Source organism: Astatotilapia calliptera, chromosome 3 (assembly GCF_964374335.1).
Source record: "Astatotilapia calliptera chromosome 3, fAstCal68.1, whole genome shotgun sequence".
NCBI lineage: Eukaryota > Metazoa > Chordata > Actinopteri > Cichliformes > Cichlidae > Astatotilapia > Astatotilapia calliptera.
The window spans coordinates 49,980,605-49,988,594 of NC_137424.1; the positions used below are offsets into that span (position 1 = coordinate 49,980,605).

Below are 7,990 nucleotides of genomic sequence, written 5' to 3' on the forward strand. Positions count from 1 at the left end.
AGGCTGTTTACGTTTTCCCGCCAAAACAGGTGCATCTTTTTACACACGCAGCACAGAGACATAGACCTGCTTCTTTCAGTTTATTTCACATAGTGAGGATTCCCCTCAAACAAATGACCATAATTTCCTAACCATAGGGGCTAGAGCGGTCATTCTTACACCGTTTTGTTCAGAAGAGATGGGGGAATCTTCAAGTGTTGACAATTTATCATTAAAATATGAATTTTTAGAGATATATGACATGGATGACTTGTTGACTTAGAAGCCACGAATTCCCCAATATGCAAATTTGAATACCTGGAGCCCACATACATGATTGGCTGGCTGGGAAGCCGTGCAGGCCCTGATTTGTGGATTTGAATTCCTCAGCCCTCAGATATGATTGGCTGGCTTAGAAGCCATGAAGGCCCCAATATGCAAATTTGAATGCCTCAGGACACATATATGATTGGCTGGGAAACCGTGCAGGCCCTGATTTGAAAATTTGAATGTCTAAGTCCTCACAGAGGATTGGCTGCCTGGGGACCTGGCAGAAATATATAGAAATACTATGATTAAGCATAAATACTACATTTAGTAGAAATACTATGTTTTAGCACAAATACTATAAAAAGCAGAAATACTATAATTTAGCAGAAATACTATATTAAGCACAAATCCTATAAAAAGCAGAAATAGGATGATTAATTATAAACACTACATTTAGTAGAAATATTATGTTTGAGCAAAAATCCTATAAAAAGCAGAAATACTATATTAGGCACAAATCCCATAAAAAGCAGAAATAGTATGATTAAGCATAAATACTACATTTAGTAGAAATACTATGTTTTAGCACAAATAGTATAAAAAGCAGAAATACTGTAATTTAGCAGAAATACTATATTAGGCACAAATCTTATAAAATAGCAGAAATAGTATGATTTAGCACAATAGTAATCAGTTAAACAGAAAAATTGGAAAAGCAAAATGGACAGCTGAAAAAATGCTGAACATGCTGAGGGTCCCTCAAATATACTTGTTAAATGAAAAAATCAGCAAAAAAAATGCACAGGGAGAGAGAAGTAAGTTTCTAGGTCAGCCTGGGAGCTGCTGAATTTGAATCCACCAATCAGAGCGCCTGTGTACTTTTTCCCGCCAAAACATGTGCCTCTTTTTACACACGCAGCACAGAGAGGCACAGGATTATTGCAGCCTATTTCTCATAGTGAGGACTCCCCTCAAACAAATGACCATAATTCCCAAACCGTAGGGGCTAGAGCGGTCATTCTTACACCGTTTTGTTCAGAAGAGATGGGGGAATCTTCCAGTGTTTACAATTTATCATTAAAATATGAATTATTAAAGATATTTGACTTCTAATGCACCATAACTGAGTAGAGCGAAGCAAAAACTGCCTTGACTTGCCCTCAAACAACGCTTTCTAACTCGAAATCTATTTGGAGTATCGATATCATTCTTTCACCGTAAGAGACAGCAGGCTTTGGTGAACAATCATGGAAATTTTCAGGTCTCTGTGGAAATCCAACAAAAAGTTATGACGAGAGAAAAAAGTGGTTCATTTCCACAGTTTGAAATCTGAAGAAATCTGAGCGAAGGACGAATTTCCTACCCTCAAACAAGTCCAACTCATTTCAGAACGGTAATAGGTGAGAAAGAAATTCTTGAATTGTGAGCGTCAGGGGTGTCTGAAGATATTCGGGGACAAGCCTCATGTCTTAACTTTGCTTCGTTAAGGAGATATGACGATTCGAATATGCCTCTCATTACAGAAATCCAGCGGTGATTTTGAACAAACTCTCCATTCACTTTATATGGAGAGTTTTCTGACCTTGTGTTAGTCTGAGGAGATTTGCAAAAATTCTATAAATCCCACAACAATGATAGTTACATTTTCTGAAAGCCAGCAAAAATACCTACATTTTGATGTATAATTTGTGGAAATTGAGTGAAAATTGAGCAAGTAGCAAGAAGTTGTTCGGACATGAAGAGAAGACTGCAAAAGCTTCAGTGGCACACTGGAAGCCAAGAGCATAGCAACCATAACAACGCATGTATTTTGTGAAAAATCACAATTGTGCAACTCAAAACTTTAAGAGGCATAAAAGTAAAACGGTAAAATATTTGAAAAAGCTGAATCATACATGAATAGCCCAATAATCTGTGAACATTTTAAAGTTTGAATGGTTTTTCTAGGCGAAAGTATGAGGAAGTAGTTAAGTTTCAAAAACAAGCAAAATTTAGCAGAATTGCGGAAGTTTTCCATTCATTTCAATGGGACAAATTAAAGGAAAAAAGCTTAATATTTTAAAAAGTATAATAGCAAAAAATAGCAAAAGTCATAGCCCGCATTAGCAGAAATAGTAGAATAGTTTAAAATTTGAACGGCGAAAATCGGCTGAAAATTGTGGGACTAGTTAAGTGCCAAAGAAGTACAAAAATTGGCAACTAGAATAATAAAGAATAAAGAGAAACAGGAACTCAATAGTGTGGATGCTTAAAGCATCCACACAACTAGAAAAATTTGCATTTCCTGCGAAAATGCAGTGTGGATGCTTAAAGCTGAAGCTGTCTGCAAAAAGTAGCTGAAAAAGCTGAAAAGTTGCAGAAATTGTAAAAACTTTGCAGAAGCAAAAGAACCTTGCTAAAATGTAATAACTTAGCAGAACTGCAATCACTTAGAGGAAACTGTAAAGCTGAAGCTGTCTGCTGAAAATAGTTGAAAATAGCTGAAGAAGCTGAAGAAATCAAAGTCAGTGTTTAAAAAGTTGCTGAAATTTTAATAACTTTGCAGAACAATATCAAGTTAAGAAAAATGTAATAACTTAGCAGAAATGCAATAATTTAGAATAACATAACTTAACATAACATAACAAACAAAAGTAGTGTAACCTAGCAGGAATAATATAATTTAGTAGAAAATTAAAAACTTGGCAGAAATATTACAACTTATCAGAACTGCTAGAAATTTGCAGAAATGTAATAATTAGGCAAAACTGTCAACAGATAACAGCTGAAAATGCTGAAGTAACCTCAAAGTTACTTGTTTAACTGTGAAAAATTACCAAAAACATTAGAAAAGGAAGAAAACGTGCCAGCAGATAAACTAATGTGGAACAAAACCAAGGTAAAATTGCGAGTTTGCACAGCTGGTGAAATCTAAAAATGGCAAAAAAACATAACAAAGGCAAGACCCACACAAACAACATTTAGGTAATAAATGCACAAGATGCTGCGGTCAGAGATTAAAACACCCAAAAATAATGTTATTGAAATGCCAAAAAGTGGCAGAAAGTTTAGAAAGTAGAAAACCAGTAGTAGAAAAGTAGAACATTCAAATATTTTTAGAAACATATGATACAAAATATTTACTCAGTTGTTTCCAATGATTACAATAATAGCATAAAGAAATAAAAATACCATTTGGGACAAACAGAAAAATATTAATAGAAAATGCAAATCAAATTGATCTAAAATCTATACAAACAATTGAAGCATCTGTTGGAATTGTGAACATATCCTTGTTTGCCATGTTTATGTTTATGGCCCTAAGATGCGCAGACACATGATAGGCTATTAACTGCAAAAATATACACATATATAGCAAGTGAGAGACAAAAATATATCCTCTGATTTGCTGGAGTTTTGTGTAAATACCATTTGGCAAGGATAAACAACATGTTCCTATGCCACATTAAAATTTTCATAAGCTTAATTTTTTCAATTAGTTTACAGTTTCCTGATTTGATGATAAATATGGTACCAATCTACAAAATACTGTCAAAATGAAGTCCACATTGTGATATATTTGAGGTGTGGAGAGTCACACAGCTGAACAATCGATTTGCATATTTAAAGAAACAAGGATCAAATAAAGAACATCGTTGTGGAATAAATTACAGTGAAAAATAATCACTGCTTTGCGTTAGAGAGTGACTTATGATGAGGTATTAATTGGCTTAACTTTACCTCTAACAGCTTTTCACATAGTGCTGTGACCAGGGTGAAATCCATCATAAAGTAACTGTAAACAGTAGAACCATTAGCATGAATGTCATGGTTCTACTCTGATCAAAACTCAAGTCAGCTGTTTGACCTGATATAAAATGATAAAGAGGAACACATATAAATGACCTTTATGAACTTTTCAAAATGACTTTATATGTCTGACCCATTATCTATATATATTACAGCAGCGGTCCCCAACCCCCGGGCCTCGGACCGGTACCGGTCCGTGAGTCGTTTGGTACCGGGCCGCGAGAGATGAGGCTCAGGTGTGAAATGTATAGTTTTCAGGGTTTTTATCGGTTTTCAGCGTTATTTTGTTATCGTTTTTATCGTTTACTTGGTTTTCCTGGGTCTTTTCACGTGTGTTATGAATAAATTTTCTTTTTTTCAGTACCGGTACTAGTTTTATTTTGTTATATTTATCCGCGACACCTTAAAGGCCGGTCCATGAAAATATTGTCGGGCATAAACCGGTCCGTGGCGCAAAAAAGGTTGGGGACCGCTGTATTAGAGCAGATGTGGAAAACCACTGTTAGACCTACTCTATACTAATGTAGTTACTGACACCCCATACTAAGGCAGGATTCATACAAACACACATTATTTATTCTCTTAAACACTTTCTTTTTTCACATTTTGAGATTGTGTAATTTCTAAAAAGAATACATGTAATGGTTCAATAGATATAGTTATTTAAATGTCCATAATAATCACATGATCATTTTTGTACATCCTACAATCCAGGATTTAGAGCTGTGTGTCTGTATGAATTCAGCTTGCTATACTTATAGACTTAGATATATTAATCCACTATTTACCCAAACAAGTTACATTGTTTGGGTAAATAGATTGGGTTTGTTCTACAAAATAATTATTCAACAATAAAAAAAAACACAAAAAAAATCTGCACATTAATCCAGAGTTCAGTTTCATATGTCTGATATTGTTAGTTAAATCTGATGACACAAACACAGTCAATAATTCATTGCTAGTGTGACATGTGGTCCTTTTTGCCTTTGACCAATGATATGCTGGGTACTTGGACCAGTTTAGTATTTGATGTCACAGAGGAATGTTAACCAGAAATCCAGAAGATAAAACTTAAAAAAAATATGTTAATTGCAAACATGTTTTTGCTTAGTAAAAGGATTGAAATTACATGGAAACTGTCACCTTAAAGCCTCATTGTAAATATCATCACAAACAGATGTTTTCCACACAGTTAACAAAGCTCCACCACATCCGATCAGTGCACATAAATCTAAAAGAAAGCAAAAACAAATAAAATAAAAAAAATTAACACAAGGGAAGACTTTTGATTTAATAACTAAGCTTAAAACAAGTGTTACCTTTGAATATTTGTGGGAAAAATCTGATGCTACCCCAAGAATACAAAGCCACACTGGAAACGATGACAGGCTTGCAGCCCTGTGTCTTCCTGGAGTGAGGTGCCTGATCAGTAGCAGTGAGTTGACAGAAGTTGGTGTCTGTAAGAGTGGCCAAACACTGATACTCTGTCCACTTGAGTAGAGTCTAAGAAGCTGGAATGCAGGCACACTGGACGAGCTTGTTCTAAAAAATACAGAAAAAGGAACATTTTATTTGTGTTAAGGCCTAAAAACTACAAATAAGTTATACAATGAACAATGTTGAAATACCTTATAGGTGCTGCAGGCCACATAACCAGAATCCAGAGCAATCTCACAGTCACATGATGGTGAGGAAAGACATGAGCTCTGCAATGAGGTTTGAAGGCCTCAGTTGGGACACGGAAGAACTCAGAAGACAGCAATACCTGCACAGAGAGACAGAGTAGAAAAAGCATAGATTTGTAATCCGTAATGTGAATTAAAACTCAAAAAGTGTCAACAAGTATAATCATTTGAGTGTGGAATTATTTATGCACTAAACAGGATTTTAATTAATTAATTGAATTAAAAACACTGCCATTTTTTATCAAAGATAAAGAATGATACCTCTCTCTGCTCTGAGGATCACTGAGCATCTCTGACAGGAAATAGTTTCCTCAGTAGGAGTCATCATTCATGGTCTCAGAGGTGTGTAGTGTGGCAGCATCATGACGGTCTCCAGATCAGGCAGGAGGTCAGGTGATGGGTGTGTCATCTTCTCCATTGAAGACACACTGGTATAGCAGTTCATAAAACAGCAGTCTCTGTGTGGCATGTAGTTATCTGTGCAGTCCAGCACTGATGGATCAGGTTTGGCTTAGCAGTTCATGAAGATGGTGTTAAGATGTTGTTGTTTCAGCTGAGGATGGTGAAGTTTGAAGGTTTTCCCACAAAGGAAACAGGACTGTGTGTGCCCTGTCTGAAAAAAATACATCTACAAAACATACAGTGCTTTTAACACCACCCACCCACCCTCCCCACCCACCCATCTCTGCCCCCAAGTGTCTATATAATGCTGGTATGGGGTGTCAGTTACTAAATCTAATTAGTGCGTCAGAAAGCGGGGGCTACACCTAAAGCCCCCGCTTTCTGATGTCTTTGTTTATTATCAGCTTTTTCCAGCTGCTCAGAGAATTCTGACTTGGCCTTTATCCACCCAAACCCAAACCCACCCAGATAAAGGCCAAGTCAGAAAATGGATGCAGAAACTTTCCATGTACTTCTAAATCAGTTTTTATACAAATTCTGTAAGCTGTAAAAATGTTTTTCTCTACATAATGTATAATTATAGACATCTCTGTTAGCCTGAAGATAGTTTAAAACTTTAAAAAAAATTTACCTGTAAAACATGATAAGCAAAACCTCATTCATCCCAAAAACATTTGATTCTACAAAATTTACTATAATCAAGAAAATATAATTGTCTGTATTTATTCATGTGACCCATAATAAATACCTGCATTTATCTGGGATTTATTTATTTACTATTTCATATTTGAAAGCATCTTTGAGGGGAAGATCTCGTTTGTTGAGATACATACGTCAGAGTAAAAAAAGTATCAAAAAAGGAGATAACAATTAACATCCATGAAAAAATGTATAAGTAGATTTAGTCATTTAAAACATGAGAATAAAAAATAAATTATGTCCGTTTAATGCAGTATATTTCAGATCTGAGGTGCATGATAACAGAAAGCAGATCTCCCGGCTCTGCATGAAGTACAGCCATGATTTGGTGAAATGATTAATAACATTGCAATAAGAAAGGGTCTTCTTACAGACAGAGTAGGGAAGACAATTTTTTCCAATGAAAAATATTTTTCATACTCTACAATCAGTAAACTCTGTAACAAACATGATCTGTAATTGTTTCAAAACTCACCAGACGCCTTCATGATTGGCTCAAGGACAGGACACAAAACACAGGGTTGTGGTAACTGTAGTATGATCTCAGAACACCTGAATGACGACATAGTTGTGGCTGAGAAATAAAAATGAGGTCAAGCAGGGTGTTCTTGTCTGTAGTGGCAGAAGTGATCAGCTGTGAATACCCTCTCGACTGAAACTGCTCCAGAATCTGTTTTCTTCCACTCTGCAACTGGTTCTCATTAAAATCTCCACACACAATTATTGGGTGACAGTCCATTATTTCAAGTGAATCTAAAAGACTTACCAGGTTTTGCATGAATGGTGTCAAACTGTAGTCAGGAGGTCTGTACACAACAGCAATGAGTGCAGGGAATGGAGCCTGAACCTTCAACACTAAAAACTCAAGATCAGTGACATTATGCAGATACTGTTTTACCTGAACCTGAAAATGATTCCTCAAATACACAACAACTCCACCACCACTTCTGCTGGCCATGTGAGGAAAGTTTGTGTAGGACACATGTCTGTTGCGTTTGAACATGGTGTAGCCATCCAAATTAAGACTGTCTGCAACAAAGGAGCCTTGGAGGTGAGACTCTGTGAGACACAAAACATCTGCTAAACACATTTCATGATGACTCTTGATGTCACTGATGTGAGATGGCAAACCCTCCGTATTGTGATGGATCAGTGTAAGAGTGTCA

The 7,990-nt window shown here is 36.0% G+C and overlaps 1 long non-coding RNA gene across 1 annotated transcript; it reads right to left on the bottom strand.

Moving 5' to 3' along the window:
* Positions 1-2,753: 2,753 nt before the first annotated feature.
* Positions 2,754-6,378, bottom strand: LOC145421452 (uncharacterized). The gene is made up of 2 exons (XR_013902809.1): positions 5,985-6,378; positions 2,754-5,803 (listed from the first exon to the last, which is right to left on the bottom strand). It is a non-coding gene; the product is annotated as an uncharacterized LOC145421452 (long non-coding RNA).
* Between the last annotated feature and the right edge of the window lie 1,612 nt (positions 6,379-7,990).